The following is a 23,915-nucleotide window of genomic DNA, read 5'->3' as shown; positions in this document are numbered from 1 at the left end:
ATGGAGAATGTGGAGTGATATCTGATTCGCATTCAAAGAAAGGATCGTCAAAATAGTTCGTAATGCACATTAATTTGGAAGGCAAGAAATGGATTATTGTAGTTGTGATTGAACCACCTAGTTAAACACCATGAAATAGCTTCACGATGAATCAATGACTTAACAATAAATATATTTAAATAGCCTAAAAATGAAAATATAAATTGTAGTTCATTATTTGCTAAGAGTCATAACATCTTGGATTTTTGTATTCAAGTCCAAATACAAATACTTCGAACCGAGTAAGTTTGCTGGAAAGTTTCACCAAGCATTTAAACTTTCAAATCTTGCCTTTGAAGATTTCAATTTTAATTACGCCAAAAATCACTTTATTTTTCATAAATTGCCAAAAATATGCCCAAGTTCATCTATCGTTATTATCAGTATAATACAAAGCTATTGTGTGACAATACTAGAACCTTTAAAATAAAGACTGGTTTTATAATTCATGTTTTTTTAAGTTTGCTGCAAATTAGTAGATTTTGGTATTTAGAAAAACAAACTACAGTGTATAAATAGTAATTATTTTAAGTATTTAAGTATACGATGTATTATTGAGTAGATGTTAGAACAATACCGGTTGTAAATTATGCAATGATATAACATATCTATTTCAAAGATATTTAATTTGAACAATAGTCACTTAGCAAAGAAATGTGCAAATGGCGTAGGTAATTATAAAACCATGGCGTCTACACCGTAAACAATGTATTGTGTTTATAATTGCTCTGCTTCAATAAATCTATTTGTGTGTTTTTGTAGCCTGGTATAATACTTAATTACATGTAACTAAATATAGGATTCTTTTTATTGAAAATTGATTCCATCAAAAAATTGGTATCGTGAAAACACTTTGATTTATTTTGTCTAACGAATTAAACATCCGAACGATGTAAGCAAGGAAAAGTCCTGACTTGAATATAAAATTCGAAAAACACGAGAAAATGTGTTGTTGTTGCTTATTGTTTAAACTCAACAGCTAGCCTATGTAATAACTTCAAATCGAGTATCCTGACAATCTTGCTTTTAGATGTCCTAATTGATGCCAAACATCTATTGAATAGTTCCAATAGCAATAGGTATTCATAAAATTTCCCAAAAGGGTCGTTATGACAAATAAATATATATATAACGGGATAGAAGAAGGCATTCTGTTAATAATTGCCCAAGTGAAAAAATGACACTCACTAAAGCCTTCAGGCATTTTTTTTCCCTTTAGGGAAATTATAAACTGAACGTCTTGGTCACCCATTTAGTAGTGTATGGATAAAAAAATGATTAATTGTGATCAATTTGCGTGTGTAAACAATTGTTTCAAGATAATCATCAATTACTTTTTCTTTGGAAATTACATTGGTTACAAACGCAAAAGATTAAATGTTTGAAAAAAACAACATGTTAGGCTTTTTCCCGCCCACTTTCATTTTGATGAGCCAGTAATAACTAACATTTATATGTATATAATAAATCGCTGTAGCGGTCAGATACCAAAACAAATAGTCCGCTCTTAAGAGAAGAATTCATGGATGATGTATAACTATGAAGAAGCTTGTCAACAATGTTTTCCACTTAAGCGAAAGCGTTTCTTTCTGAAATGGACCTTACTAAACAATACTGTATTGCTCTGCTTTGTTCTGGAATAATAGTATGCGAACAAATACAATGAAGAAACCTTGCAGTAGCTATTAACGGTCTCGCCGTTATAAAGTGTTTTTTTGGCACCTCGGGAAAGACATGAACAGGGCCCTAAAGTGTTTTTTTTTAATCTATACGATTAAGCTGCGGAGAAAGAGAAACCAGTAACAAGCTTTAAACAACATCAAATTGAAGTTAAAAACGTTATTTAATATAGGTATCGTCAATGATCAGATTTGTTTTGAATGTCTATATAATCTAATCGACGTGAAATCTTGAACACACTTTGTACTTAGAGCGTTCATCAAATCCACACTTCCAAAATCATTCCAAAAAAGTTAAAATGTAGTCCTGACAGAATAAATAAATCAAATCAAAGATTTAGGAATATGTAAAGCATTGACGAAACTTTTATTAAGACTTGATTACCTTCTAAAAGAAACAATTATTTCACCATATCAAAATGTTCCAGTATATTCTACAAAAAATCTCAATTTCTTTAAATATCTTGTATATTATAATGATTCAGGCCCCCAAGTGGATGAAACTTGATCATTTAAACAAATAACAGTACAAAGTTTTAAAAAAAATGACCGTCTAAAATATTAGATTTTGTTTCCTTATATATTTCGTATTCCACTTATGTAATATCCATAAGCTGTTTGTCAAACACAAATATTGATAGAAGTCTTTGCAAAATCGCTCGCTTCTTGATGGTCCAAACAACTATGCTTTGAAACGCATGCTAAGTTTTATTCAATATGGAATTCAACAATTAATGGCATCTTTTTTAATGAAACTTTTAGACTGAGACAAGTGCCTTTGCACGTTATCCCAATATTTCCTCCATCACTTGTCTTTGTAGCATCCATTTGTTAACGTTATAACAAGTTGTTTTAAGGCACTGCCTAGAGTCTTTGAATTTTTCGACACTTTCCTATTTTATTTTTATAATCACTACATTCACAGTTGAATATAAGCCTACAAACCATTGATCTCTCCTTGTGTGAAGGCAGGTACACCGTATTTACCTTTTTAAGCATGATATTAGCAATTGCTTATCCCCTCAATTGCCCTTTTAGGAGAATACAAGCTGAAGTCTCGCCAGTCCAATTATGAGGTCTGAACTATCTGACTATAATGTTGGTGTTCGAGTAATTACAATAGTGACAAAAAACTGAGGAGTTTTGGCTGAATAACAGGTTTTCGGCCACTGATTTCTTATTCAACATATATTAAGGTCCACCAAGGAACTGGCTATGGATGTAAAACAACTAGACAATTTACTACCAAAACAAAAAACTAATAAATTGCCGACATGTGTGTGTACAATTACCTGTCGAATAACAATACCGAATGAGGACATTGTCTTCAAATTTTGACATTTCTTTTGGTTCTGTAGCGTTAATAATAGATAATTGCTTAGGTTTCAGAGAATACAACATTCTTTATGATACACAACGTCGTCAACAATACATAACGGCATTATATATTGTTGAATTAGCCGTGCTCATGTATTACGAAATTTATAATAGAATAAAATTGCGTAGCGAATAACCCTAAATGCATGGTTTGAAATTCTTAACACTTGCTAAGTTACTTGATATTAAACCAATCTCGAACTAATTTCTTTATATCCATAACCATAATGTCCTAACTGATAAAACATTTCCTCATTCCATAGACCAGCAATGGCTTTATTTGGTTTATGCATTTCTTTTTCCACATTAATTCTATACCTTGTCTAAAACAGATGGCTCTCACCCTCAAATTCATTAAGCGTGAATAATCTGTCTGTGGATAGGAGCTGAACAATCGGCCATTTAAAGGTGATTCGATTGAAGCGATCCTCAATGTAATTACTTAACTACGGGATTTCCGTCCGGTTCATAATGGAAAATATTAAAATTCACAAACGTATAAATAACCGAGAGTATGAAAACTGTCTTGTGTTATTTTCTGCTTCATTTATTACACACTAGCACATTAGACCGGTAATCCCTTGATATTTTATATAACAAATTTACGTTTAGAGCTAAAACCAGAATTAAAACGTATTGCTTTTTAAGTGTTCAGAACAATCCTTCGAGACAAGTGAAATGCACCATACGAGTCTTTTAAGACTTGGTCTTAAAGTGTTGAAAAGTTAATTTCACACTTGAAACTGATTTCTTATGTTGTTACCATACCTCTATCACTGAACAGAGTGCGACAAGTACCTCTGGGAATAATAAATCAATCAATGTTTACCGTTTCTGTACAATTTAGGTAAAACGAAGGTACCATAACACTACTGTCAACGCGTCGCATCGTCCACTTGAGTACCGTTCAGAAATCGCTATTTGTCAATTATAATAAACGACTTCAAAAGCGGTACTTATTGAGATGTTGAGGATGTACTTAACTATTTGAATGTGTATTATGTATGGTTCCCGGCTTGTTGGTGGAATGGTGTCGTTGGTTGAGTATAATATCTCAGGTTTTTTATGTTTTGTTTGTTTTGAATTATCTTTTTACCAAAACGTATTTAAGATTTATTCAAATGTATTATCAACTCCAATTTAATCGTAGCTATTGTATGATGCGAACTACTGTTGGCATCGCGAAACCCTTAACAGAGTGTAACCACCTATAGCAGCAATTATAATAAAGTATGATACTACTACTAACGGCATGGTGATATTTATTTGCATTTGTTTTACTTAAGCACAGAAACAATCCGTTTAAGCATCCCATTATGATCATGCCCTTAACGGCGCACAATATAGGTTGATGAAAAAAATGTGTATTATTTTAAATTAATATTTTATCATGTTTAACTCACTTGAATTATCCAAACAAAAAGGGCATAATATTTTTGAAAAAATAAACACATATTAGCCTTAATTTAACAAATCTTTTAACTAATAACCTTCCAGCCACAAATTTCCATGTTAAAAAAGCGTCAAAATATCGCTTATATTTTTTTTAAATCGTACACAACTGATCATTTGCTATTTTGATCATTAAAGTCAAAGGAGTAATAATGCATTAAAGTAAAAATAGAAATATGAATCAATCTATGTAGTGCATCTTTAAATAAAATTTCAACAAAAGTGTTTTCCTTATTGTATGCATGGTGATAATTAAAGAAGTCCAACTTCAACACAATTATTGTATGCAGTATTCTAAACATACCAAGCAAGTGCGATAAAGAATCACAATTAGATTAGCCTTGGTGTAATAGTGCTGAAACAGTCCTAGTAAACACTCTGACACTTTGAACAATGTTAAAGAGCAAAATTATTTACTTTATCGTGTATGTTTTAATAAAAATAGCGTAATTTCAGCGTAGGGAAAAATAAAATATTATTATAGTTATAAAACAGACATGCACATTTTATATAATTCTGTGCTCCTTGAAACCGTATTTTATTTATCTTAAATGCAACCAATGAAACATCTTGTTATTGTTTATCACTTTTATATGACCAGTTTTGTGATATTGCTTAAAATGCTTTGTCTTGTCCATAACGGTAGGTGTTGGCATTAGATTATGTTCCGCGTCTTACTTACTGGGATGCCGTTTTTCCAAAACATAACATGAAGGAAATTTCGCCTGTATAATATTGCTTCAATCACTTGTATGGGACAAATCGTAGGCGGGAATTACGGAAATCAAATACGTCACTTTTCAATACAACCCGTATATATGAGTGGCAGGTTATTGACATTATCCTCAAGATGAACAGGATAGCAACTTGGAAACAAAGTAATCTTATATTAATCTTTATGTATGTCAAGTATAACATTCAAGTTGTAACAATTTGATATATTTTCCATTTGTTCATTCTTTTGCCCCTTTTCAGTTATTTCCACACACATTTTATATGTTGTACGTTACAGCATATACTCGTAATTTACTTTGTATAGACCGTCTACATGTTCTGCTCATGCTGTTGCTGGCGTTAAAAGAGTCTTTAGAAGGCCTCGGTGATATAGTTTTATGTCCAATTCGCCATAAATGAGCCTTAAGGCGAAGCTAGACAAACTTATAAATAGTCTCAAAAACATCTGCATCGGAAATCCAACAATCATTGAAAAACTATCCATCTGGAAAAGCTTATAAGTATCTTCCATGGCCGAGAGGGTTAGATAGGTTCATTCCGACCCCAGAGTAGGGTGTTTTGCGGAAACGAGGTTTACCGAGTTTCCGCAAATCACCATGCGCGAGGGTCGGGATGAACCTATCTTACACGAGCGGCTATGGTAGATGCTTTTCCTCCCATCTCAGTTAAACAAAATTAAGTAAAAATGTATTTTTTGCTAGAATTATTTTGTGCTTAGTGAAAATAAATGCGTATGGATATGTGATAATTCGTGGTTGTCATGGATATGCGCGCAGTGATTCGGGTTATGTTAACAGTCAATTCGATCTGTCTTCAACAAGGGAGGTAATTACAATGTGGCGACCATTAAAAAGGAGTTCCATACGGACATTTTATCTTCGCCAGTGGGCAAGATAAGAATTTCTAGCATGGTTAAATTATTGGATCTACTTATCTGAGGTGGGAGAAAATTATTTTTCAACATCTTAACTCAGTATTGTTTTGTAAATTATTTTAACCTGTTTATATTGAGAATCAGACGTGGATTCATCAAGAAGTTCGTAAAGATACTATATCAATTAACTCAAGTATATGTTTTATAAAGATTTATCAGTGAAATAAAAATAATACTTCACTGTTTCAAACAGTGATAAAACATATACTATTTTTCACTGTTTTGATATTTCACCCCGCTCTCACCTCCAAATCAAACGTAAGCGCACTGCGAATGATCACAATTTCACCGACGTTATTTCCAAAATGACGTTACGTTCATATACAATTTCGCGCAATTTTTTAAAAACAACAGTAGTTGTCATTTAATATATTTTTAAGGCATTTAGAAAAAATAGTGGTTGCAGTGCAAGATCGCATTTCGTTTCACCTTGTTAACAGCAAAGTATTTATTTCTCTCGTGGCTACGAGAGTTTTTGTTTTCCCCTTACAGTTTCCATGGTATTGTTGTTTGGTTAAATGAACATGTATAGTTAAGTTTTGGAGTTTTCACTTCTTTAATTTAATTAACAGTTACCACTTCTAACATTCTGGCAATTGACATTTGGCTACTAGTTTGTTTACAATTGCATTATTAATATGTCTATAGGACAAAAATAATTAATCAATTTCAAGGCATTTCAAGGAGTTTTGAGATAACCTGATTTAATAACTTGTGTAATTTATGCGCAGTCACAAGTTTATTAAATTCTGAACCACAATTACGTCAATCAGTTTAGAATCAGTATATGTGGGGAACAGGAAATTGCCATTTTCGATTAGATTAAAGAGTTAAAACATGACGAATAAGCTGTGAAATATCAATCTCTGTAACAGACAGAAAATAACGTTTCAGATCTAACGATCCAATTTCACTTCAATACTTTCTCGTTATAAATTCAAACTTTCTACATTTTGCTTTATGTGCACTACTGTGCAAAATCTTGAGCAGGGATACTTTATATATTTCGTAAATTATAGTTAACAAAAACTTCAAAAATAGTAAGCATTTTTAGCGTAGTCAAAAATTCTTTTAAAATACGTTATAATGTATCATCTATTACTATCAATTTTTCATGATGATATTTTAATGTTAAATGTTGAACTTTTATGCTTAATTTGAGTTAAATGGCTACGGTCATATAAAATACTCTGACAGAAATATTTGTTTCCATGTTTGGTGGATTATTTTGATATTATTTTTTCATGATAAAAAAACCATTTAGCTTGTTTATCGTAACAGCTAGTTCACGTCCATTATTATGTCTTACGTGCTAGTATTGTTCTCAATTACAAATGTTAAGTATACTGGGGGTAGATGTAAAGTGAGATTAGGGCTTTTCAAATGAGGTCTTGGGGTCTAGCTTCAAATATAGTTGCAGAATTGTAGAAATCAAAATGTTTTTGGTTATACCTTTATTGTGAGTAATATTAATGTTTCATTTTCATTAAATGATGACACCTTTTCATTTGTTCTATCTATAGGCTTATCTTGTTTTTTTACAAACACAACAACAACAACAAAAAAGACGGAACACCTTTTCGAATCTGATGTAAACAAATATTGAAAGCGAGATATTTGGAAATAAAATTGACGTTTCCATTTGCTATTAGCCGTATTTTCTCATCCTATGTTGAAAAATGTTGGTTTTTAATTTTCTTACATTGCTTACACTGTAGTAGGGCTTTCATGGATAAAAACATTGGTTTAACCATTTTAGCGTTGCATCGAGTGCTAGCTCGTGCACATTTAGGACTATATTCACTGCGTTTATAACATGTAAAGCTACTGTTATAAAGTGTAAAGTAACCCTGTGCTTTCAGGTGATAAATAGAGATTTATCAGTAAAGTAATAATGATATTTCAAACAGTTAAATAAAATTTTGATATTTTTCTGTTAAAAAAGTGTAACCCGCGCCCAATTCCAAATGAAATGTCAGCGTGCAAAAAATTCAACGACGTTATTTCCGAGATGACGTTACGTTCGCATACTGTGTCTCACGCTTTTCGGGAAAACTGAAAAAAATACCATTTTATTTCCTTTTTAGGCATATCTTGAAAAGGAAAAAAAAATGTTTGTTTCAGGATAAGATCACAGTTAATTTAACCTAAAAAGCATCAAAATCTTTATTCAACGAAAGGTAACATAAATCAAGATCTCACTCTGAAATAAGCAATTATCCTCTATATTTTTAATATGTTCAATGTTTTCAAGTGCAAAACAATATCGTATTTTGCATGCAGATATTATAGAATAGTATAGCAAGTTTTAGGACTCAAAATGTACACCAACAAGCCCCAGGTAAACATTCATGGGCATAAACTTAAACGAAAACAAACGTGAAGGTTCAACTAGAGCAAATATAGCGTAAGGCAATTAGAACCAACATTTCACAAATATTTGATAAGGAAAGGTTATTTTAAGCGAAACGGATTTTAGTCCCAAATCCCATTTGTCCATATCTTTAAACATCATAAGATTAGTCTCATTAAAAAAATACTTCAATATGTTTTCAAATTTTGTACCGTAACCTACGAACTTGAAATAATAAACCGAGAGAGGCGTTAAGACAGTAGAGCCGATTTTGCGTCATCCTATATAGGAAATATATTATCATAACTTTCCAGGTGAAACTATGGACCAAAAACACGGTTACTTCTACTTTTTTGCCTTCAGCTTCAAAATAAGACTTTAACAGCCATAGATTCATTTTGTAGGAATCCATTTTTTTTTCGACAAAAATCAATTATTTCATGAGTATGATTACAAAGCTAATGTTGTGATATTTCCTATCTACGTTTTTTTTCGAATACAACTTATAATTTTAGTTTAGTTCAATATGTACACCCTTTGACTGCAGATATGTCTTAAGATTATTCCACAGATCTTTTATTACAAGGAACATTGCACACCGTTACCATTATATTTGAGTGTTATGATTGCTGTACGTAGCTCACAATACCATTTTCTATTGTTATATTTGTTACAAATGAGAAAAAATCAATTTACAAATGAGTTACCTGTAAAGCGATGGTTCTACCTATGCGAAGGTTAAGCCATAATTACGTGGTTTCACATCGTCAAACCTCCTAAAAAATACTGTTTGATAATAATTCCCAAAATCATTGGGTTCCAGACCAGTCACACGTTACAAAGTTGAATTACGACTTAGTGTCACGGATGCATGTTGATAATGTCTCAATTTTCTTCTCGTGCAATCCCGTATTTTTTACAGAATAAAGCGATCGGTTTAGGTTTTAGAATAATTGATTAACGAATAGGGATTTTAAATATTGTCTCTTTCAGTGTTTCAAACTCATCACATATGAGAAATTCGATTGATCCGCGAGTTATGTGCAGTATACTCAAAATAAGGTTTAGCTTATTGTTTCCATTAAATCGACATCTGTTTACAAGTATCTTTTTAAATGCACGATTTTTAAAATTACTTTTAATGTCCAATGGTTACATGCATTTTAATTGCTATCTTAAGAATCGAGCCTCATCGGACCAAACATCTTTTAGGCAATGAAGAATAAAACAAACTAATCGTATCATATCTTGTAATTAATTACCCATTGAGCACTGTAAAACCAGATATAAGCTTAACGAGTTGCAGTAACAGCTCTGACTCTTTTAAGGAACGATGGTACAACTTGGAGTCATAAAATGTCCCTTGATAAAATAAAGTCAATTTTCATATCATGAATTTTCTATTAGTAGAGTTGTTTTCTTGCACGAAGAAGCTGCATACACTGCGTTACGTTTTATGAAGTTTACATTTATATAGTTCTGCTTTCAATAATTATTGTTGTTTACTAAAACATATAAATAAGGATATATTTACCCCACATACATTTGAAATATATTGATTATGACGTAATCATTGCCCCTGATTTGTATTTGAAGAAAATACGGTTCTATTTGAATATAAGCCTTAGCCTGAAATATTTAATTATTGTCATATAAACAGTGACATTTTGAAAAATATAGCTAATATTATATTTTACATATAAATATCAGGTATGGTAGGTGTACATGCATGCATTTAATATCCTGGTCCAAATTTCTCGAAACTTCTTAAGGTTAACAGGCTTAAGTCACTTACTTTACTTAGCCAAAATACATACTAATAATGGATTTTTATAAATGAAAAATGTTTTCTTCTAATTCGCATACAGATTTTTCTTATATAATTTCTAAAAACTCTTAACAAAGTAAATTTAACGCATATTATAGAACAACAAAAAAAAGTGAGTTTAGCTTAATCCTGTTATAAGGGACCAAAGAAGTTTCGAAAAATTGGGGCCTAGGTTATGTTAATTATCGGGTTTTAGTATCATTCAACGAGTTAATTTTGAAATTCAATATCCTGTATGTATATTTTGTCATATACTTCGAAATGCGCGCGGGCCTTTAAATTTCATTCAAATGCAAATAACTGGGCAACATTGCAAAAGTTAAAAGATTTTGTTTTCAGTTGTGACGTTATTAACCATGCATTTAAATCCGGTTTACACTATGTTAACTCAGGATAATCTGAGAAACTATATACATGACAGGTCAAATATACTGCGATCTCATCTTGAAAAAAACAATCTTTCTTGTTTAACATGTGTCAAAAAAGAATATAAAACAGTATTTTTTTCAGTTTTCCGGGAAAAGCGTGAGACTCAGTATGCAAAAGAAACGTCATCTCGAGAAATAACGTTTTATGCCCGCTGACATTTCATTTGGAATTGAAAGCGGGCTACGTTTTCTTAACAGAGAAAAACTGTTTTAAATATTATTATTACTTTTCTGATAAATCTATATTAGTCACCGGAAAGCACATAGTAAAATGTTGTATATTTACAAATATAAACAACAGTAGCTTTACACGTTTTAAACGCAGTGAATAAAGTTCAAACTGTGCACGAATTAGCACCAGCAGTAATACTATATTATTATAAGTTATTAAATCGGGTTATCTCGAAACTTCTTGGAATGCCTTGAAATTGATTAATGATTTTTGTCCTATGGACATATTAACAATGCAATTGTAATCAAACTAGTAGCCAAATATCAGTTGCCAGAATATTAGAAGTGGTTACAGTTAATTAAATTGAAGAAGTGACAACTCCATCATGATCCGAACTATACATTGTCATCTACCTAATCAACAAGACAATGGAAACTACTAGGAGAAACAACTGTCATAGACACGAGTGAACTATACACCTTTGGTGTCCATGAGATGAAACAAAATGCGATCTTTCACTGCAACCACTATATTTTTAAATGCCTTAAAAGGATATAAAATGACAACTGCTGTTGTCTTCATAAAAATGCGCAAAATGGTATATGAATGTAACGTCACTTCGGAAATGACGTCGTTTAAATTGTGTTCATGCGAAGTGCGCTTACGTTTCATTTGGAATTGAGAGCGGGGTAAAATATCAATACAGTGATTAATATCATAATTATGTGTTTTTTTACTGTTTGAAACAGTGAAGTATTATTTTATTTCACTGATAAATCTCTATAAACCACTTGAAAGCATATACTCAAGTTAATTAATATAGTATCTTTACGAACTTCCCTATTAATCCACGTCTGTATCTCAATGAAAAGGTTTAAATAATTTCCACAAAATATTGTGTCAATGTTGAGTAATAATTCTGTTTCCCATATGATTATTTTTTAAAAGGATTGTTGGAATTTCGATGCAGATGTTTTCGATGTTATTTATACGTTTGTCTAGCTTCGCCTTTAGGCACATCAATGGCGCATTGGACATAAAACTATATCACCGTGGCCTTCTAAAAACTCCTTTTCACGCAAGCACTTGAATGAGCAGAACATGTAGACTGTCTTAACAAAGTAAATTACAAGTATATGTTGTAACGTACAACATATAAAATGTGTGGGAAAATAACTGAAAGGGGGCAAGAATGAACAAATGGAAATTATATCAACTTGTTACAACTTGAATGTTATACTTGACATACATGAAGATTGATATATGATTGCTTTGATTCCAAGTTTCCATCCTGTTCATCTAGTGGATAATGTCAATTACCTGCCACTCATATATACGGGTTGTATTGAAAAGTGACGTAATTGATTACCATAATTCCCGTCTTCAGTTTGTCCCATACAAATCATTGAAGCACAATTATACAGGCGAAATTTCATTGACGTTATTGTTTGGAAAAACGACATCCCAGTAAGTAAGACGCGGAACATAATACAAGGCCAACACCTATCGTTATGACAAGACAAAGCATTTTAAGCAATATCACAAAACTGGTAATAAAAAGTAATAAACAATAACCAGATGTTTTACTGGTTACATTTAAGAAAAGTACGGTTTCAAGGAACACGGAATTATATGATCTATGCATATCTGTTTTATAACTATAATCATATTTTATTTTTCCCTGCGCTGAAATTAAGCTTTTTCCATAAAGACATACACGATCAAGTTGATAGCTTTGATCTTTAACATTGTTCAGAGTGTCAGACAATTTACTGGGACTGTTTCAGCACTAGTACACCAAGGCTAATCTAACTGTGATTCATATTTTGCAGCAGTCTTGTTAATCGCACTTGCTTGGAATGTTTAAAATCTTCTAAGTACTGCATACAATAAGGAAAACGCTTTTGTTATTTTATTTAAGATGCACAACATAGGTTGATTCATATTGCTTTTTTTATTTTAATGCATTATCATGTTTTACTTATTTTACTTTAATGATCAAAATAGCATATGACCAGTTGTGTACCAGTAAAAATATATAAGCTATATTTTGGCGTTTTAAAGTGAGTGGCCGGAATGTTATTATATAAATATGTGTTTAATAAGGCTAATATGTGTTTATCTATTCAAAAATAATATGCCTTTTTGTTTTGTTTTTGATATTTAAAGTGAGATAAACATGATAATACATTCATTTAAAATAATACCCATTTTTTCATCAACCTATATTGTGCCCCGTTGAATGCATGAGCTTAATGGGATTGTTTCTGTGCTTTAGTAAAACAAATGAGAATAAATATCACCATGTCGTTAGTAGAAGTATTATACTTTATCATACCTGTTGCTATAGGTTGTTACACTCTGTTGGTGGTTCGAGACGATAACTACCATTAAATTGGAGTTGTAAATTTGAATTATATTAAAGTTCAGGAAGAGAGATCATTCAGAAACATACAAAACATCAAAAACATGAAAAGTTCTACTCAACCAACGACACCATACTACCAACAAAGCCGGGAACCATACATGATACACATTCAAATAGTTAAATACATTCTCAGCGTCTCAATGAGAACCGCTTTTAAAGTCGTTTATGTAAATTGACAAAATAGCGATTTTTGAACGGTACTCAAGCGGACGATTCGAAGCTTTCATAGTGTTGTTATGGCACTTTCGTGTTACCTCAATTGTAAAGAAATCTTAAAAATTAATTGATTTTTCCCAGAGGTGTTTGTTGCACTCTTATCAGTGATAGAGCTATGGTAACAACATAAGAAATCAGTTTCAAGTATGAAATTAGCGTTTCAACACTTTTAAACCAAGTCTCAGAAGACTCGTATGGTGCATTTCACTTTTCTCGAAGGATTGTTCTGAAACCTTACAAAGCAATATGTTTTAATTCTGGTTTTAGCTCTAAACGTAAATTTGTTATATAAAATATCAAGGGATTACCTGTCAAATGTGCTAGTGTGAAGCAGAAAATTGCATAAGACAGGTTTCTTACTCTCGGTTATTAATACGTTTGTGAATTTTAATGTGTTTCCATTATGAAGTGGACGGAAATTCCGTAGATAGGAAATTACACTAAGAATCGCTTCAATGGAATAAGCTTTTAATGACCGATTGTTCAGCTCTTATCCACAGACAGACTATTCACGCATAATGAATTTCAGGTTGAGAGCCATCTGTTTAAGAATTAATGTGAAAAAGAAATGCATTAATCAAATAAACCCATTGCTGGTCTATGGAATGAGAAAAGGTTTGGTTTAGTCAGTTAGCCAGCAACTTAGCAACCGTTAAGAATTTTAAACATTGTATTCAGGGTTATTTGCTACGCAATTTTTTTTATAAAATTCGTTATACATGAACACGGCTAATTTAACAAAAATGCTACAAAACCAAACGAAAGTTCAAAATTCAAAGAAAATCTTTTAATTAGGTATTGTTATTCTCCAAATATCTTCACAAACATGTCGGCAATATATTTGTTTTTTTGTTTTGGTAGTAAATTGTCTTGCTGTTTTACATCTATAACCAGTTCTTTGGTCGCACTTAATATATGTTGAAAAAGAAGTAAGTGGCCGAAAACCTGTTATTCAGCCAGAACTCCTTGGCTTTTGTCACAATAATTTATTGTAATTACTCGAGCACCGACATTAAAGATAGACAGCCCAGACCCCATAATTATACTGGCAAGATCTCTGCTTGTTTCTCCAAAAAAGCAATTTTTGGGATAAGCAATTGCTAATATCATACTTAAAAGGGTAAATCCGGTATATTGCCTCTACACCTGTAAAGATCAATGGTGTGTAGACTAATATTCGACTGTGAATATAGTGATTATAAATATAAAATAGACAAGTGTCAGATAATTCAAAGACTCAAGGCAATGCCTTAAAACAACTTGCTATGTCGGTGACAAAAGAATGCTACAAAGAAAAGTGATGGAGGAAATATTGACTAGACAGAAAAGTACAAGAAAACGTTCTTAAATATAAGTAGTATTCGTCGTAGATCAAATGTTATAGGTGATGTGTCAAAATAAAAAAAGAGGTTTCAACGTAAAGAAATCTTCGCTTCTTATATATTTAGCATATAACCATTGAAAGCTCGGTGTCATATGCACTAAAATTGTGAATGACGTATTTGTCCAAATAATGGCTCGGCTCATTGGCTTTGTCGCCAAAATCATTTCGCATATAAGGGGACCCTGATCCAAGTTTACTTTGACAAGTAAATGGATTTTCTGTTTTCCTATTTAATAATAGTTATGCAAAAACCTACAGAAACAAGCTCAGTAGTAAAAAGTTTAAATATAAACCCGGTTTAATGGCTCTTGGTAAACGCCAAAGACATAGAACATAAAAACAAAAAAATCCCAAACAAGAAACATGGAAGAACAGCACAAAACTCCACAAACAGCACAGTGCATACATACTTTATATAAAAAACTAGGTATGTTTATCAAGGACCGCCTTGTAACGGTCAGTAAAATGTAAATTTATTGGGGGTTTAAACCAGTTTTAGAGCACAAACCTCACTCTTATCCCAACAATCCTCAATAAAGAAAAACACGCAAAAGGTAAATCTTATCAAAGTAATGATATATGTTTTTATGTTCATTAGTTTGATAGCTGGACATTGTGTCTCGAAACAAATGTATCGTTAATCCCTTGATCTTTTGATTCTCAAAATGCAGTATTACTTTTCAGCTTAGGTCCAACAACATATCAAGCTGTGTAAGGAGAAATTTTTGTTTTGTTGTCTAGTTTATTTTTACATTTACAAATGTATAGTACCTATCTAATAATAATTATAGCCATGCTTGATAAATACCATTAAACGGTTTTATAATATTTTTCCTTGTATAACCATAAGTATAAGCCGTTGATCCTCCCCCCAAGTTACTTTTATTTAAGAACATCAACAGGGACCTGGAAGGAAAAGTTGCAAGATGGGAAATTATTTTATTAAATCCAGCAAAACAATATTGGCTATGATGTTGGTGCTCGAATAATAATCAATACTGACAAAAGCACGGATAGTTCTGACTGATCAGTGTCCACAGCTACTCAGACACATTTGTTGGACAATGGACACTTACCAGTTACCATTAATTCAGATACTACGTGGATTTTGTGTGGTATAATTAATTATTATACGTTTGTATTATAAGATTTTCCTACCTAAAAAGACCCAATATTTTGTCAGCATATAAGTGATATGAATTTATCATTACCCAATCTTTCACAGTGCTTAGATGTGTAATGGAAAAGATGAATATTTTATATGCTGCTGACTTGGATATTAAAATGCAAATAAGATGCAATTGTAGCTTAGAACAATTGATAAAAATGAAATTGTCAATAGGTCGAGACAATATAATTTTCTTTAATAAAAAGTTGTTCTTAACCTCAATTCTAATTCGATTTTAGACATTTTTTTTTTACAAATGACATGTTCGACAGCGTAAAATTAGACATCAAAAGAAACGCATTAAATGCATTAAAATGATCCACAGAGATTGTCCCCGTATTTCGACGTTTCTCAAAAGAAATTATTCCAAACTTAATGAGGCACATTCTACAGTGGCTTAATTAGTATTCAACACCGCCTTCTGAATAACATGGATATCTAGAAATATTTAAATTCTCAAGGGAAGAAACTGACAACACAGACTGAAGTTAATCGATGACTTGGTATTTAGGAGCATCCTATGTTGTTACACAAGAGTTTAAGTCACAGATGGTACAATTATAAACATATGACTTGATATTTTCGGGATTTCATTCAATCTTTTTTTTTTTTGTTTTCATTTATTATTGGAAGCTTTCTGTCTAACCTCGTGTCATGAACTCCGTTACGATAAGCTTCATTTGCACCAAAGTGTCATTCATTATTTTAATAAACCATTTCAATAATATACAGTGTAATGCGGAACATGCGAGGAGAAAGAGTGGTTTAATGTTAATGCATTAATTAAACTAAGTGCCTATATAATCTTGCATTTCAACATTTATTACACCACACAGTAACCATGAAGTTATTGCATTAACAGTAACTTTTAAGTGTCCATTGCCCAACAAAATATTTCTGAGTAGATGTGGGCACTGATCAGCCAGAACTACTCGTTTTTTGTCACTATTGATTATCATTTGAGCACCAACATCATAGCCAACACCGTTTTCTGAAGTTAATCTAAAATCGATCCCTCTCATTAATCCAAAAACAATCCCCACCAAGTCCCTAATGTTGTTCGTGTATAAAAGTAATTTTGGAAGGATCAGGGTCTTATACTAATGCTTATATAAGGGAAAACAAGATATGAACGTTCAACGGTATTTTTACATGGCTGTGAATATTATAAAATAATAACTATACATTTGTAAATGCACTAAACAATAAGACATGAATTTCTCCTCAGACAGCTGTGTTTGTCGTTGACGGTAAGAAGAAACGGGGGATCGCTGTATGTTATAAAAACGTGAGATTTAGATATTAACGTAACGGTTGCTTAGAGACACTTGCTTCAGATACTCAACTTGTAACAATGAAAGACAAAACATATGCAAGTCAACATCATTTTATACAAAAATGGAACAAAAATCCATTAATTTGTCAAATTCCCAAAATAATATGGTTCAGGCTGTCCTAAATTGGATACTGATTTGGTCGACAAAGCCAACGGAACATTATTTGGACAAAGTCGTCATTCACAATTATAGTACGTCCGGCACGCAGGTTTCCCAGGTATGGTTATATGGTAAATATATAAACAACAAAGGGGTGATTTTATCCGTTTGAAACTATTTACTTCGACGCATTAGCTAACATAACAATTGATCAATAATGTATACTATTATTTTTTGGAACATTTAGTATTATCACGTTTCTGTGTGGGACTCGCTGTGGGTCATATTCGGCTATACATTTCCACAAATAGGCTTTCCTTCCAAGCTCGTTTTGCATATTTCTTTATACTTGCTGACAACATAGCTTTTACAGTGCTTAGATTTGTTATGGAAACTACGGACATCTAATGTAATATTTGTTTTCTTTGGGATTTAAGCCCTTTGTTTTCTTCAGTGTTGGATTTATATTACAATATGAAACAATGAGATCCTTTAATATATTTTAAACATACATACATGCTACTGGCAATTGAAGCTTTAAAGATAATATTACCTATTGCTCATACAATAGTTGACGTATAGAAAGAGAAAAGAAAATGGAACGCTACGGGATTACGCTGCCATAGTTCATTATCCTTTGGGCCCTTGCATTGTGCCCCTAAACAGGGATTTTTTTTATATTTTCGACTTCTTGGCTTGTCCCTGGAGTTTTCATTGTATTTTAGAAAGAACTTGAAATACCTGCCAAAGTACATTACGGGATTACTCTGTCTGATAATGCGTAAGGTTGCATATATCTCTTTCTTGATTTGAGAAATTGAATCATTATTTTTCTATGAAACTATGGTTTTAGCGAAAATATTTTCTGAAACAACCAATAATTCTCAAAGAGGAAATTAACAGAAGGTATCAATGAGCATGTTGATAGAAAGTAAAAATGTGTGTGTGTCTTTTTAACACTTGTATGTAAGCCATCTTAAGCTGACGTCTCTTCAACTAGAATAAATTATGAGCTGTTTGAACGTTCCAAAACCATCGGCAATAAACAAATACATTCCATATTTGTAACCAAACGTTCCTAAGTTTTATTACCAAAGACGCCATTTCCAACCATTGTATAATGGAAATGTCAGATTTCCCAGAAACTTGTTATTTTATGAATGCATGTTTTTGGTGCAATATACCAATTTATTGAATATAAAAAACACAGAGTGAAATATTTACCACTCATTTGAGATACTATTTAATTGGAAACTAAATCTAATATGAAATTTGAGAAGATAGTTATCGTATAGTATCATTTTTTTGATCTGTTGTTTGAACCCCTCTTTTTATTTTTTAGAGAACATACTGTATAACAACAACGTTTGTTTCATACACTGGAAAGAAAATGTATGTATATATCAGTCGTATATTTCGCCTGTATATATGGACGCCCTCCGGGGAAAACAAAGAAGCTATCTATATTTATGTTATATGAATACTTCTGACTGTAGATAAACCAATTTATCAAGCGTTGATGATTTTTAAAACATGCATATTTCACTTATTTCATACCGATGACATCGGTACACCCAAAGGACCCGAAGAAAAGGAGTTTATTTAATTATTGGCAAGGCGTTAAAAGTCGATACCATAATCAAAAACGTATTGCTATATAAGATGGCAGAATAATGTCTTGAAGTTAATTTTCTGAAACTGTTGTGTCTTGCGGGACTTTGTTCACATGTTATTCACTTCTTATTTCCCTATATATTGAATGCAAACAGACAACGCTACTGCTTGGAACAAATGCTATTTCTAGCGTTTCACATTTATGACAACCGTACTTTTCCATTAAAAATTCAGATCAAACCCAATGGATTTAAACAATTAAAAAGGATGTCGCGTTTCTTCTAAGAAAAGTCTCTCATTTTGAAGTTTTGCACCGTTTATTTTTCAAGGAATCCATGTTGCATTGGGCCGGAAGTCAGCAAAGTCTAGTTCCAGCAAAAAGTAATTAATTTAGATATTGAGATATTAAGTATTTTTTCCCTCCGAGCGCATGTGTTGGACTAAATTTAAAGTACGACATACATTTTGTGTATAGCTCAGACATAAACAAAATATTAATCTGAAGTTGTAACCTCAATCTTAGAAATATAGAGAGGGCATCCTGGACCACATCCTGTTATTTTGGATTTAGTTATAACGTACCTACACCGGTTGAGACTCTAAGTTCACACTTGGAACTCATTTCGTTTCGACGTGAGATAGACATATATTGTTGCCAGATACTGTCAAGCACGTCTTACGATCATCAACAAAGTCTACAAAACTTTGTCATATAAGGTAAAAATTGGATACTTCAAAGGCACTTGTAAAAGTCTCTCCGTCATTGAATTTAAAAGGCATAAGTTTCCATGACGTTAACTGTTTGCAAATTGATTTACTGGAAACAAACTCATTGCTTTACCATCAGTATGCAACTGAAAATGTTCATTAGTTCCAGACTTTTACGTTTAAGGGTTTGCCAAGAAACAATAGCTATCTTAATTTCTGCAGATGTGAACACCCTCGAACAAAACTAATATTAAAAAACATATTTCGAGATAAAATATTTACAATGATATTTGATAAATGCGTTTGTTAGATAGCTTTTACACGTTCAATTTATTCCTTGTTTAGGTTTCTAGTTCTTGGACTAATCTGTTACAATGTTATACAGTTGTCTGATATAGCTATACACTCCTAGTATTTTATAGAGCGCTCGCATAAAAATGATTAAATGCCAATAGTTTAACTCCGACATTTGGGCGTGCTTTCAAAGCATTAATGGTTATTTCTTTTTGAGATCAGCTATTGGATTGTACTAAAATTATTAAACAATGGGAACATATGTGGCACGTCCAAAGCTGTAACATTTTAACACCATTATATTTAAAAGGGCCATAATAAAAGCTAATGCAAAACAAATATCAATGCATTGTAAGGTTTTACTCATCATATTACATAAACATCATATAATTTGAGTACATATAAAAACAGCCTTTATTTATCCAATTAACGTGGCTCAAAATTTCCTAGTCATAAAGAACCTTAATATCGCTGGTGACACCCTTTACATTTTTGTTTTGTTTGAAAAGATAAAAGAACTGATTATTAATATGTGTTACTTCTCTTTATTTCTCCTGAATTTAGATTTTAAGGGCCTATATTTTCCATATTGTAAAACACTTGAGACATTTATTCCACTCTTGAATTTGATTTTCTATGTTTCGATCGTCGCTTAATCACAGACCTGATTGCGGCAAGTACCTTTGGTAATGAATCAATCAACGTTAATGATTTCTTCACATTTTAGGTTAAACGAAGATACCATAAATACACTGTCCAAGCTTCTCACCGTCTACCAAATTTCAGAATTCGTTATGTTGTCAATTAATGAAAAACGGATTACAAACAGCTTCGTATTTGTGGAGGATGTACTTTACCATAAAAGATGTGTTAGGTGTGTAAGTGTAGGCGGAAGTGTCATTGATTGTTTAGGATTTTCCATTGTGTTGATGGTGTGTGTGTTACTGAATGCTATCTCCTTAAGAACGTATTTATGTTTATATCAAAAATGATATCAACTATGATTTAATCGTTCTTATTATATTTTGCGCGTCTCAAAAATTAAAAAGTAAAATAAAACTGCTAATGCCTTGGTGATTTTTAATTGATTTTTTGTTTAAATATTGTACTTAGGCAAGGGAATAGTTTATTGAAGACTCACATATAGCACTTGCCTTTAATGCTATTAACACTTGAAAATGAAATTCTCAATTAAAACGAACCGCAGTGTGCTTGTGCTGAAACAGTCCAAGAAAACACTCTGAACAATAACAAAAAGAGAGAATTGTCGAAATAATCATACTGTATGTACTTATACCGCTTAACCTCAGTACATGCAAAACTTACATATAATGCTTGTTATAATACAAAACAAAATAATTCTTATTTAACTTCATGTTCCTTGTTATGACGTTTAGTAAGATTGCTTAAAATGATAAGTTTTGTGCATTACGATAGGTGTTGACACTGTTTTAACTAAAGCCTCAAACTTGCTTGAATGTCTATTTTCCGAAGAAAAACAGCAAGGGATTTGTGACGTCACAATTGTGGACGGGAAATACAAATGACGCATATGAAACCCGTATATATGAGTGTAAGGTATTTTATATTTTCACTTACCTGAACTGGTTAGTAATTGGTATCGCTTATTAATCTCATTATATGTCAAACATAACATTCCAGTTGTAACAATTCGATTTTTTTATTCATAATTTCGTCAATCAATTTGGAAACCGTATATTTGAGAATCAGCAAATTGCCATTAGATTAAAAAGGAAGCAAAATGGCTCGAAAGGCCCCCGTAAGATTAATCTGACAGAAATACTAGTATTCCATATATGGGTGGTTGTATAAATATTGTTTTACATGATAAGAAAGTTTATAATTATAAACGGACATTTATTTTGTTTGCAATTATAGATATTTTACGTTCATAATTATTTGTTTTGACCTTGTATTCTTCGAATTACGAATGTTAGAGATACAGGGCTTACACGGAATGTGGGCCAAGGGCAGATTAAACTTTTTTTATTTCTTTTTTTTTTCAAAGATTGCTGCGAAATAATATAAGCCACCGTGTGTTTGATCTTATTTTCACATTGTTATAGGTATTAATTATATATTTCTTTATATTTCTAATAAATGATGATACAATTTCGGCTGTACTGTCTTTACACTAGGTAGCTGAACAAAAATATATTAAAGGAAATACGACAAATGGGATAAATTGATGTACTATGTACATGATTCTTTGAAAAAATACGTCCTTCAACTCATTGACTGAGTTTGAACCCCGTGAAAACACTTAAGGTATTACCGAAAACAAACCATTGTTGATTATCTTGGAAGCGTGATTACAAGACTCTTTCTGGGTATCGTGTTTACATTAAACGACTAGATGTATTTCAATCGGCAACATTCTAATATTGCCATCATGAATTCTTCACAATCTTTATATTAAAATCATTTTCACATTTGAATGTATTTTAAATACGAACAAGTAAAATTATTATAGGAAATGAGCTGGGAAAGAAATAATATATATGGAAATGGAATTAGCAAGAATTGTTCGGAGTGTGTCCCAGACAAAAAAGTGGTAACAGTCAGTTGTCTAAAACATAAGTAGGTAACATCGTAGATTAATTATCTTACTTTATTCAATAGATGGAAACATTTCTGTACAGCTTACTTATTCTACGAATTAACCATACCATGTGTGTCAGATGACTATAATTGTAAATGACGTCTTGCCTTGGTAAATAATGGTCCGTAAAACATTAGCCATATTAGGGCATGCTGGACGTTTTATTAGTAAAACTTGACAAATTAAGTGAGTATTGTTTATTTTTTTTTAAAGAAAATTAGTTTAATAATATTTCATTGCACGAGAACAATAGGAATACCATTGCAAAGTTAAAAATAATATTTAAACTGACACTACAAAATCAAACATGCAAAGGGATTTGGTCACGAGGCTTACCAACATCAGTTAAAAACGCCACATTCTAAATCAAGAAAAAGTGTTTATGAGCAAAAACAATGAGAATAATGTCTTATCTATATTGCACTATTTAAGTTGGGAAAGATTACTAGAAGAAATTTATGTGAGAGAAAGAGAGATCGGGAAAAGATGAGCTCCTGGTACCGATTGTTAAATTAGCTAAACCGTTGGGAAGTCCTGATCCAACGTTGCACTTCACTTTAGATCAGGACGTTTACCTCTTTTGAAAGGTTGTTGAAACCAAATAGCAGTTTATTTGTATTAAGCAGATGTGAATTTTGAGTATTTCCGAAAATATTTTGAAAAATTGATAAAAGAAAAATGGGGGAATGAGTAACTGCAAGCATGACTTGCGAATGCTTTATTGTTTTTATGTTATTAATTGACTTCCGGAACCGTGTGTCTCTAAACAAACTTATCGTTAATCACTTCATCTCCTGTTACTTAGCATACAGCATTCCCTTTATCTTATTTCCATCAACGACATATCCAGCTGTCTGAGAAGAAAATCTTAGTTTGTTATTTAGCAAACATTTGCATTGGCAAATGTATGGTAACTATTTTATAATATGCATAGCCATGAAAGGTAAATTGAACGTTCGTATGATGTGTTTCATTCTATCAACTTTAATACTAGCCACTGATCGTTCCCCATTACACTGTTATAAACGTACACTGGCATTGACTTGG

General features: G+C 31.9%; 1 protein-coding gene across 1 annotated transcript in view; it reads left to right on the top strand.

Moving 5' to 3' along the window:
* LOC128239428 (uncharacterized) overlaps positions 1–23,915 on the top strand; it is a 139,062-nt gene that overhangs the window by 61,096 nt on the left and 54,051 nt on the right. The window lies entirely within an intron of this gene.

The sequence above is a fragment of the Mya arenaria genome, chromosome 6 (assembly GCF_026914265.1).
Source record: "Mya arenaria isolate MELC-2E11 chromosome 6, ASM2691426v1".
Classification (NCBI taxonomy): Eukaryota; Metazoa; Mollusca; class Bivalvia; order Myida; family Myidae; genus Mya; species Mya arenaria.
This window is presented reverse-complemented; position numbering and strand designations above follow the sequence as displayed.